Source organism: Dendrobates tinctorius, unplaced genomic scaffold (assembly GCF_039654945.1).
Source record: "Dendrobates tinctorius isolate UK_male_01 unplaced genomic scaffold, ASM3965494v1 ptg000065l, whole genome shotgun sequence".
Classification (NCBI taxonomy): Eukaryota; Metazoa; Chordata; class Amphibia; order Anura; family Dendrobatidae; genus Dendrobates; species Dendrobates tinctorius.
The window spans coordinates 34,461,584-34,474,238 of NW_027361733.1; the positions used below are offsets into that span (position 1 = coordinate 34,461,584).

The 12,655-nt window shown below is 47.5% G+C and overlaps 1 protein-coding gene across 1 annotated transcript in view; it reads right to left on the minus strand.

Moving 5' to 3' along the window:
- Positions 1–12,225, minus strand: part of SLCO4A1 (solute carrier organic anion transporter family member 4A1) — a 59,199-nt gene extending 46,974 nt beyond the window's left edge. The window contains exon 1 of the mRNA XM_073580934.1: positions 12,111–12,225. The gene's annotated coding sequence lies outside the window, so the exon portion shown is untranslated. The remainder of the gene's footprint in view (positions 1–12,110) is intronic.
- Between the last annotated feature and the right edge of the window lie 430 nt (positions 12,226–12,655).

The window sequence follows — 12,655 nt, forward strand, 5'->3', positions numbered from 1 at the left end:
ACAGCTGAGGAGGAGAGGGAGAAATTCATTTTTCCATCTAATCCATTGCCGGCGTCCGGGGGAATTACTCAGGTGACATCCGAGTACAGTGCGATGTTCCACACGCACCCATAGACTTATATGAGTGCGTGTGATCCGATTTTCCGAATTGGAATGAGAAAATAATCGCAGATGTGCACTGTCCCATACTTTAAAGTCTTTGACAAAATTTATTATTCTGCTATTCCAACAGAATCCCTTGTTCTCCTGAAAAAAAATAAAAAAACAACAATATACATACCTCTCCGCCGTTCAGTCAGGTCCCCCGCTGCAATCCATCACAAGGGGTTAACTAGCTTACAACGTGGAAAGGTGCTAATGCTACCGGCCCCGCTGTAAACCACTGCAGAATGAATGAATTCATCTCCGCGCAGCCTCCCCGGTTGACCGGAGATGAACTATTAAGCGTGGGAAAGTTTCTGCACTTTTTCCCACGCTGTCAGTTCACCTCAGATTATAGTAAAAACTTGGCACTCAAAAAGGAAAAATTGGATTTTCAGTAGTGACTAATTTTTCATTGACACTTTGTTATAAATGTTGTTTCAAAAATTTTTTTTCACAGAATGGATTTGTCGGAAGTGTCCTGTTGTATGTATTTGGCTACAAAACTGAGAGATTTACTGATTGCAATATTTTGTCTTTCTTGTAACCTCATTTTAGTTAAATCAACTGTGAATTTCCTTTTCTGATGAAGGCTGATTGTATGACTGAAAACGTTCAAGAAGTTTTGGACTGGATGCTTTGTACAAAATAGGAACTGTTAAATCCAATTTTTCCTTTTTGAGTGCCAAGTTTTTACTATAATTTATAGTGGGTTGGATACCTTACATGTGCACCTCCCTCTCATTCATGAAATGCAGTGTTTTTTCTAATTTGCTAATTGTCAGTTCACCTCAGGTCAGCCGGGGACTCCGCGCAGCCTCAGTGATGTCAGTGGTAGTCAGTGAGGCTGGACGGAGTCCCTGCCTGACCTGAGGTGAACTCAGGAGCGTGGGAAAAAGTTCAGAAACTTTCCCACGCTTATTAGTTCATCTCCGGCCAGCCAGGGCATCTGCGCAGAGTTGAATTCATTCATTCTGCAGTGGTTTACAGCGGGGTCAGTAGATCATGATTAAGACCCACAGGTCAAAACGCGTTGAACATTAGTGGCAATAAGCCAGTGTGTGGATTGTGCTGGACATTATTTAAATGGAATTTCAAACATTGTTTGCATTAAAAGTTAAATTTTATCTTTTGACTATTTGCTGGACGTTATTCTTCATTACGGGATTCTGCTGTGGTTGCTTAACCCTTGTCCGTGAGGAGCACTATGAAGCAAGCTGGACATCTAGATGGACTAAAAGTGGAGAGCTGACTTCTCTTATTTTTTCATAGATTAACATTGGGATGAGTGCAATGCGATTTTTTTATCGCATAGCACTCATCCGTTTTTCTCGTTGGTGTGACTCCGGCCTTACTGCAGTGCTCCCTTCATCAAGAATGGAGCGCAAATGACACAGATAGAAAGATTGGACACCACGGTCTAACACATGATAGGCTTAGAGACAGCAGCTTAGCAGCACAGTATCACACAATAGGATTAGATACACAATTTAGTAGTACAGTATACACACAAGAAAGGATCAAGATACAGCACCTCAGCAGCACAGTATCACATGACAGGATCAGACAGTAGTTCAGCAGCACAGTATCATCATAGGATGAGATACACAGTAGTAACAATAGGTTTAGATATAGTATTAAAGCCTTAGATACAGCACAGGAGTATTACACATGATAGAGCAATTCAGCAGCATGTATCTCACATAACAGGCTTAGATACAGCAGCTCAGCCACCCAGTATCACACACTGTAGACTTAGATATTATATTAATAGTATATTGGGCTGAGATGCAGCAGATGAGTATCACACATGGTATGAATTGCTGTATCCAAACCTAAGCATGTATTACACATGACAGGCTTAGATACTGTGGATCAGCAATGCATTATCACACATTATGAGCTTAGATATAGTTCAGTAGCACGACATCACACATAAAGGGATAAGATACAGCAATTCAGCAGCGCAGTGACATCACATTATGCCTAACTACACAGCTCAGCACACAGTATCACACACATAGGCCGGGGTCACACTAGAGAGGAATACGGACGAGTGAGAGGCGTTAAAAGCACGCATTACACACGGACCAAAGATTCTCTATGGGTTTGCTCCCAACAGCCGTATATTTCTCGTCCGTATTCTACGGTCCGTGCCAATCGCAGCATGCTGCGATTGTCAGCGTACTACGCCCGTAGTATGCCAATGCAAGTCTATGGGTGCGCAAAAAATACGGATTACACAAGGACCACACGTGTGACTTGCGAGAAATACGCAGGTCTTTTGGCAGGTGACAGGAAATGGGCCAATCCATCATCAGGAAGCTTAGACATGCAAATCAGCTCAAAAAGCGCTCCAGACATCCAGGAAGTACGCCTCCACGGAGTACAGCAGCGTCATGGCGCCATATTTTCTCAATGTGGAGATGCTGATTGTCTTAGTGCAGGAGCGGCCAGAAATCTGGGACCAACGTGATGCCCATTATGCCAACCGGGCAAGAAAGGAGGCGTCATGGAGGCGCATAAGTCGCCAGATGTTCCATGATTTTGGTGATCGGCCACGTGAGGAGCAGCAGAAACTGAGTAAGTACAACCCAAAAACTGTTTAAAAATACCTCACATCAAAAGATGCATATATAATCAGCCCCCCCCCCCTTCCTGTGCTTGTACTTTTTTCCTCATGAGGCGGGTAGATTTTGATGTGACCCATGGTTTTACACTGCCATCATTTGGCACAGGCCACAAGCTCCTCATCCTCCTAGACAACCAAGTTATTAAGTGTAGTTACTTGATACATGAACTATTGTGACCCTGTGTATCTGGGCTGGATGGGCCAATTACATATGCCACTCTGGGTAGAAAGCACACCCCAGAAGGCCACATGCCTAGGCTACTGGTAGCAAATTAGACCTATCAAATATGTGAAATTGAGAATCTTTCCTGTCACATTGCAGTGGAAGATGTGATGAGACGGTGGCGCAGCATCCGCGACCAATACAGGCGGGAACGTCAGCAGCGGTCCAGGAGTGGGGATGCGGGCCACATAAAGAGGAAATACATATATTATGACCGCCTCTCCTTCCTCGCCCCTATTCTGGATCTGAGACGGTAAGTAGATACCTCACACCACCTTACACAGATACTTTACAGGGCCAAAAATATTGATTTATTTTTGGCTCTGTTCTATTTCATAACAGAACTCAGTCCAACCTTACGGAGAGAGGAACTGGCTCAGATACAGAGCCCATCATTGATCCTGTAGGGGATGAGGTGGCTGGCCCATCTTCTCCCCCTACAAGAAGCATGGGTGAAGAATCCTCTCAGGAAAACCCAGTGCCTGTGCCAGAAACCCCACCACCAGGACCACATCCACAACCAGGACCGTCTGCTGCTGCACCATCAGCCATACAGAAGGAGCCGGGCAACATGAGCAGCAGCCCAACTGCCCAGATTCGGGGCTCCCCACAGCCTGCTGAACCATCCCAGCGAGGAAGAAGAAGGCACCATATCCCTGCCCAAGATACCCGTACCAATGTGGACACAGGGGTCCTCAACTATCTGTCTAGAGTGAATACAGATGATGGCGAGGAGGCATACTCACGTAGCCTGGCCCTTTATCTTCGTGTCCTTTCCCGTGAGGTGAGGCTCCGTATTCGAGGATGTTTTCAGATCCTGCTTGATGCAAGCACACCCCCCAATACCCCATATGAGTTATTTGAATATCTGGAGAGGTGGCAGCTTTCACCCAGGAATCTAATGCGCCTTAGACCACCCACACACATGCTTGCTCAAGCAGGCTCTGAGGATCCTCAAATACGTGGGCCTACACCTCACCCCCTTCCTCCCTCTACCCAACCTTTCCAACAGCAGCCACATATGTCTGGCTCTAGCCAACCCCACCAATATGGCCACTTTTTCCCACCCAGTGTTGGAGGCTGGTCCCAACCTGGTTGGGGACGACATGGCTATATTGGTGGATATGAGACACGGGCCTACCCGACCCAACAAGATGCCCCTGTTCAGTATCACTCTGGCCAGTACCAAGCCCAATCCCAGGAGGCAGTACAATACCCACATCATGGGCAACAGTATGCCCCCCCACGGGGCAATGGGCAAGTTGGGCAAAGTAGCCAGCACCAAATACAGGCTGGTCTTACGCCTTCTCCTCCCCCAACATACCAAACTTTATAATCTTTCCATTTTGTTATTCCCTAATGTTATTTTTGCTATTTTCTATGTTTGAAAATTTTATTGTGACACAATGTTCACATCTGCAAAAAGGCCAAATTGGCCCATTGCCACATTTGTGATATGGCAAGAATATATTTTGCTTTAAAACAAAAAAAAAAGAAAAAAAAGGCAAAAGTAAACATTTGTCTACTACATTTTACGACTCTGTCTCAATTCAAAAAAACTGTGCCAGCATACTAACATACGCTTACCAATGCAATTCAACAGTCATAGAATGAGAAGGGGAAGAAATATATATATTTAGACACACATAAACCAAAATATTATAACATAGACACAGCATGCTCTTGCCAGGAAGTTTCCCCCTCAGGTGACATAAAGTAATTTGTGAAAATATCACGCACTTTGAGGCCAGAGAGCGGTCTACGTTGAGGGTTGCTAGGTGGTCTCACCCTACGCACATTGTCCGGCCTACGCACAACACCAGCAGAGGAGGAACAATCATGTATCCTGGTGAAGTTATGAAGAACCACACAGGCTTTAACTACTTCATTAACATTTTGTTCACTCAGCTGAATGGCAGACTGGAGTACCCGCCATTTTGCACAAAGAATGCCAAAGGAACACTCCACCAGTCGCCGAGCACGTGATAGGTGCAAGTTGAAAATTCTGCGCCGGTGGTCAAGGTTGCGCCGGGGATATGGCCTCATGACATTGCGCGTTAACTGAAACGCCTCATCTGCCACAAGGACATAAGGGACAGATTCTTGAGTGGAGTCTGGTAGCTGGCGTGGTGGTGGTAGATCCAACTGGTTGGTGCGTAGCCGCCGAGCCATAATGGAAGTATTAAAGACTCGAGAGTCTCCCGTCCTTCCATAGGCCCCAATGTCAACAATTATAAACTTGTATTGAGGGTCGGCCAGGGCCAACAATACAACAGAAAAGTATTGTTTATAATTGAAGAATTGGGAGCCAGAGTTCGGCGGCTTACGCACCCAGATATGTTTGCCATCAAGGGCCCCAATACAATTAGGAAACTGGCATTCCTCCTCAAAGTCCCTTGATATCCTCAACCAGTCTTCCATCCTGGGCTCGGGCATGATGAGTTGATGTAGTCTTGACCATATTTCACTATATGTCGACCTCACTATGCCAGAAATGGTACATCTTCCAATCGGAAACTCATGGTGGAGGGCGGCATAAGACAGGCCAGTGGACAGGAAGCTGAAGAACAACAGAAAAGGAACATTTTAGAATGCACAAATTACCCAAAAAACAGGTACATACATACCAAACTTGTTAGGATTTCAGATCTACTAACACACACATATTTGGTCGCACAATGACTAAGTGATATTCAGTACATATTACACATAACATTCTGGTCTGTAAGTTTCAACATATCTGGAATAAGGGCATTAATATTAGTCCATGAAGCAATATATACATACTTTGGGCAACACATCATGAACATAGAGAATGTGGTTGTGTAGTACATACCGTAATGTAAGTCGCTCCTCTGCAGATATAGATTTGCACATCCTTGTGTCCTGAAAGGTTATCCCAGGGCGCACTGTCTCCAAGAGTCGATCAAATGTTGCAAGGCTCATGAGGCAGTATTGGTAGAATTTTGCAGGATGCTCCCGCAGAGAAGAATAGAGGCGGTGAAAATGCCCTCTTGTGAGTCGTTGCCTCAAAAGTGGATGTACCCACATGCGTCTCCTCCTCCGCGGATCCACTATCCTGGGTATGGTTGACCAAAGCGGCGTGACAAAAGCCAGTTGAAGAGAACCTGCTCAGTTGTGTTGAAACTCAGACTGTCTGCCATGTTGCACATACAACACCAACACACCTAGTGAAGGCAAGGTCACAAATGGACAGAATGGAGGCAGCCACCTGTTCCTGAGGCAATAAATAGGGTGCAGGCTAATGATTTAAATAGTTTGCAGGCCTCAAAATCGTTAAATGTCCATTTTGCAAGCCTGTGAGAAAATCTTGCCATATGGATGCCATACGGATTATATACGGATTACATAGGGATGCTGACATGCGCAAAATACGCGACCACACCTTGCTTAGGCTAGTTTCACACTAGCGCTTTTGAGCGCAGCGACGGCCTGCGCACGGCCGCCGCTAAGCCCCACCCCCTGCCGAGCCTCCGCCGGTAGCTCCGCCTACCGGCGCATGACGCTGCATGCGTCCTGCGTCCCCTATCTTTATCACTGGGGGCGCAGGCCGTGCGCAGTATGCGTTTGGCGGCGCATGCGTCCTTTTGACGGTGCGCCGACCTGCGCCAAACGCAACCTGCTGCAGTTTGGTTGGAGCTACCGGCGGAGGCGCGGCAGGCGGCGGGGCTTAGCGGCGGCCGTGCGCAGGCCGTCGCTGCGCTCAAAACCGCTAGTGTGAAACTAGCCTTACGGATAACATACGGAGCACTATTTAGGAGTCATTCATCCGTATTACGCATGTAAACTACGGACCGTATTTTGCGTCGGTTATTGTGACCCCGGCCTCAGGCTTAGATAGACACACTTATCAGAACACTCATTGAAGATTCTGTAAATCAGTAACATGATGGGGGAAGTAGTTCTGTAATAGTCCTTGTGATACGCCTATATGTACAGCTGAGCAGTTAGTATCACACAGGCTTATATACGCATCCCGGCATCACACTGTCTGTAATAGTCATCTTCCGGGTAAAAATTCCATTTGTGAATAATAATCAGGTCTGCACCATATAACGCCAGCGATTGGCTCGTGGTTTTGCTTCACGCTTTTATTCTTTTATGACACATTTAACCTTTCACTAACAATCATCAGTAACAATCCACTTCCTACCAGATCGTGACAGTGGAGGGATCTCACAGCGGCAGGTGCCTGACCGGCAGTAACCCCCAGCCGTCAGACTTCCGGTGTAGGCGGGCGCTGTCTGGCATCATCATACGATGCTCAACTGTCAGGGAGCAGCTAATCAGCGAGCCCACCATCCCCTGGCACAGTCCATCAGACCAGAAGATGATATTAATGAGGACAACAGCAGAAAACGACAGTGCCAGCTCTGGGCAATGTAGTACGCGCCGACCCTCAGCAATGCCATACGGTGTGCATATGAGGGTCCGGCTGCCCTGCCGCACACCATGGAATAAATTTGTTCCATAGGGAATATAATGCAAAACACCAAGTAACATAATAATAGAATTTATAGCCCCTATATAAATAACTGTTGGAAGCCTCAGATCTGCTGTGCCGCCACATACTGCATAGTACAATCAGCACACACCCTGCTCTTATGACCTACATTAGACTCGTACACATAGATTGGTCAGGATAATCAATAACACAACACTATGTGCCTGGCTCCAAGTCCATAAAACCGATTTAGCCAGAAAGAAAGTGAGCAGCGACATGCACAAAAAAATGATGAGCAAGCTATTCCATAATTAATAGGAGAACTGTGCAAAAAAAAAAAAAATAACAACACTGGGCTATCAAGGGTTAACTAGTAATGTTTAAATTGACAGTACGAAATGTGCTTATTGCTGGAGAACAAAGGGAGGCTTTCCCTGCAGCTGGGACCTGTCCCTGAGGATGATGAGATTCCCTCGGCTTTCCCGACACTTAGCCTCAGCAGACGAGCGAGGTCGCTTCATAGGATGAGCACATCTCACACATCACCCCTCGCTCCGGATGGAGAATCCTACTCACGGAGCAGTAATTCCCTTAGGAGCGGCTGTCATTATCAGGATAGTCCCACAGGCAGCAGTCATGATGGGGGAAGATTCCTAATATACAGTCCAATTTCTACTCGGCTTCCTTTTACCCATCATGAGGCAGGATTTGGGGAATTGGGTGAAATGTGAGGTTTCTCTTTCAGGCAGAGGTATCGTATGATCGGGGACACCCATGTTATATACGTAGGCAGGCTTGGACTGGCCCACAGGACAACACGAGAATCCTCCGGTGGGCCCCCATATAGGAGTGGCCACCACCCTTTTATGTGCGCAGTACTCAGCACTATATACTTCAATCATTATGTACTTACAGAGGCAGCATCTTATTCATTAACAATTTATCCAGTTAATTGTTCTATAAATTTGTGATTGAGGATAATGTCACATTTGCATGGAGTTGAAAATAGGGCCCCTGGAGTTGGTTACTGGTGGACCCTTGGCATCCCAGTCCGACACTGTACGTAGGGGAGCAGCTCCTGAGCCAGATTACTTGCCAAATTCTGCAGCTGGACGAATGGGAGGTGCATGCTTGCTGCCATCAGAAATGTTACCCATACTAGTGCCCCTACTACAGACCATGCCCTTTCCAGTCCTTATTTCCTGCCATCTGAATGTGATTGAATGCCGGGACTCCAATGACTGAGCATTTACCCATCAAGCACAAAAAGTATTTGTCAGGGGGTTTCAGGAGGTTTTGGAAACACTTCTGTCAGAAGTTCCTTGAAAGTTCGAGGATCAGATCCTCCGGGAGGACGTTGTGACTGAGCGATCACTAGTGTGGCCATCCCCAGGTAGCAGGAAGGTGGGGTGCTGCCAACAACGATGACTTAATGTCTGGTGACATAGATGACCTGTGCCTCACGGCCTCCATCACCCACCCACCCTGATGGCCATGAAGTGGATCCTATCCAGACAAGTAGGGGTAGACGGGGGTCATGCATGCGTGTAGCTCCTGGGCTGTGAACTTACACAAGCTCGTCACCTATATCTGCCCGTGATACGGAGTCCAAAGGTAGGCTAAAGATCCTCGTTATCACAGAAAGGGTTTTCAGGAAAATAAGAAAATGACAGCCTTCTTTTTGAAGCAGTGCCACACCTGTCCATGGGTTGTGTCTGGCATTACAGCTAGGCTCCATTAGGCTGAGGCAACACAGCGATTATGGCTATGGCACAGATTGTGCAGCCAAAGATCGCTCTATGCAGGTTAGTACAACCACGACAAAAAGGTAAAAAAAAATCAACTAGTTTTGAATTTTTTTGCGACTTGCTTGTTGTGCTTTGAGAATCAAAATGTGATCCGAGTCACAATCCAGAGACCAAAATCATTGCGTAATCCCAGACTTAGGCCACATGCACACATTCAGTATTTGGTGAGTTTTTTACCACAGTAATTGTTAGCCAAAACCAGGAGTGAGTGAAAAATGCAGAAGTGATGAAGCGTTTCTATTATACTTTTCCTCTGATTGTTCCACTCCTGGTTTTGGCTTACAAATACGGAGGTAAAAACGCACCAAATACTGAATGTGTGCATGCGGCCTTAAGAGGGTTCTCCTGTGAAAACAAGTGATGACCTATCCACAGGTGATAACTTACTGGTCTGTTGGGGTTCTACTGCTGGGACTGGCACCGATCGGCAAAATGAGGAACTTATATCCCCGGTAACATGAGGCAGAGGTTTCCGACCGACGCTCCATTCATTACCTATGAGGTTGCTGGAAAAAGCCAGGCGAAGCTCTGAGCAGCCCCAGAGGGAGTGAATGGAGCAGAGCTCGAGCCTGTGCACTGACGCTCCATTCTAACAGGGTAATAAGTCTCCATTCTGCCAATCGGTGCATGTCCCAGAGGTGAAACCCCCACCGAACAATAAAGGTGCTTTCACACTGCGATTTGTCCTACGTTCGTTGTTCTTGTTGGGGCTTAAATCCGAACCCCCCCCAAAAAGGGAATCGGATGTAAGCACCGATGGGGCCATTTCAGGTGTATACGCCTATTGGAGGCGGAAACTCACACGAAGTCTACTACTTCTGTAAGCGTATACGCCTGAAAATGATGGAGGACAAAGCACCCGGTGACTCCGTCAGCACCATTATAGTCAACGGCTCCACTGGCGCATTACGCCCAAATCCCGTTTTACGGGGGGGGGGTTAGGATGTAAGCCCCTGACAGGACCGAAGACTGCAGTGTGAGAGGGCCCTAAGTTTCCACCATATTAAGGCTATGTGCCCACGTTGCGTTTTTGAAGCAGAATATTCCTGAGCGGAAACGCACACCCTCTTCCCGGGAAAACGCATGCTTTTTATCAAGCCCTTTTGTAAGCGTTTTTGACGCTTTTGATAAGCATTTTAGCATGCGTTTTCCTATGAGATTTTGCAATACAATTGTATGTATGCAGAAACGCACCCGTTTCCGCAAAATTAATGAACATGCTGCGATTTTTACCGCTAAGCGTTTCCGCAGCGGAAAAAAACGCACCATTAGCACAACATGTGCGGATTCCATTGTGAATACATTGGATGCTTTTCTTAAATGCATTGGATGCATTTCCGAGGCAAAAATGCGCGTCTAAAAGTGCCGCGGAAACGCTTAAAAAACGCAACGTGGGCACACAGCCTAAAGTGAATAGGGATGAGCTGCAGTACCACTCACATCCTGTGGACAGGTGTGCCACTGTGTTAAGAATAAATTAGCCATGTTTCCGTCATCCTGGATCACTCCTTTAATTTGGCCCTGGATCTTTCTATTGGGAGATCTGATCTGTCCTCATTATCATTGGGTATCCTGCATAGTGATCCCTGGAACAGAAGGTTATTGGGTGATTGACCCTGACGGACGATCCCCCCCAACAACTTCTGATTTTCCAGGGCAACTTAGTGATCTCAGAGATGGGGATAGATTGTACTAATATCCTGCCTCTGATTTTTTTTTTTTTGACAACTGAAAGAGAAACTTCCGCCGGTGTTACATACAGGCACATAGTCACATCACAAGGCATGAGTGACTGATTGGCTGAGTGCACCGTCACCTATAAAGGGGCCGGGACAAGACCATTATATGACATGATTTGCTGGTTTTAGTATCTAACTGTAATATGCTGGGTGTGTACGGATCTCATGGAGCAAAGATCTCTGCCGCTGTCAGTGAATGGGAACATAGAAGAGAAGGATCTGATACTTCCCATAGTGAAGGCAGTCCCATAATCCAGAACAATCCTCTGGAGGCTACTAGGCTCACAGAGCATTGTCTGCACCCAGGGCTGTGAGCTCACAGAGCATTGTCTGCACCCAGGGCTGTGAGCTCACAGAGCATTGTCTGCACCCAGGGCTGTGAGCTCACAGAGCATTGTCTGCACCCAGGGCTGTGAGCTCACAGAGCATTGTCTGCACCCAGGGCTGTGAGCTCACAGAGCATTGTCTGCACCCAGGGCTGTGAGCTCACAGAGCATTGCCTGCACCCAGGGCTGTGAGCTCACAGAGCATTGTCTGCACCCAGGGCTGTGAGCTCACAGAGCATTGTCTGCACCCAGGGCTGTGAGCTCACAGAGCATTGTCTGCACCCAGGGCTGTGAGCTCACAGAGCATTGTCTGCACCCAGGGCTGTGAGCTCACAGAGCATTGCCTGCACCCAGGGCTGTGAGCTCACAGAGCATTGTCTGCACCCAGGGCTGTGAGCTCACAGAGCATTGTCTGCACCCAGGGCTGTGAGCTCACAGAGCATTGTCTGCACCCAGGGCTGTGAGCTCACAGAGCATTGCCTGCACCCGGGGCTGTGCAATGTACTAGGGGAATAAAGGTTCTTCTTTCTCTCTCTCTGCAAGAACAGTTCTATTCTCTGACAGCAAGCAGAGACTCTGCAGATGGAAAGGCACTGATGCAGGGTATGGCACTTGTCATGGGGGGGCACAGGCTGTGAGTATAGGGGGTACAGTTGTAGTCATAGAGACAGACCATCTATAGGTATAAATCGGGCAGCAGACATGAGACACATGCTCCCAGTGTAGTGACATCATTGCTGCACACGGAAGCATACGCGATGCACACGGACAGGTACCTGTATCTGGCGATGGATGCTGGGGACGCCCCTGTAATGATGGATCCGCCTGGTCCACCCCGCTCACCTCTGCTTCTCCTCTGTCTCGCACTCCGTTCCCATTCACACACGGCCGCCCCTCCCTTCATCCCTGATCGACGTCTAATTCAGCCAATCAGCCACGCCGCATTGTCGGCACCTGCCATCTCGCAGCCAATGAGAATCTTGAAGAAGGCGAGCCCCTAACTGCTCAGTGACATTTGGCCAAGCGCCGACGTCGAATGCAGAGAGCGCTCTCAGCTAAACTGCGTGACGTCACCACGCCCCGCCTATCCGCTAGAAATAGACTGAGAAGAGCTGGGGCGGGGGCCAAGGTGCGTGCAGGTGTGAGCTAGAGCGCGACGTCACGTGTGCTAACACGTGTCCACTGACCAAGAGCGCGGAAGCGAGTTGACGAAATGGCGCGCAGGGTTTTCCTGAGGTAATTTGGCGACAACAACGCTGCTGATGAGAGAATTAGTTTCCCAATAGTTCAGTGATTAGATTATTCTTTTCATTTCATTAAC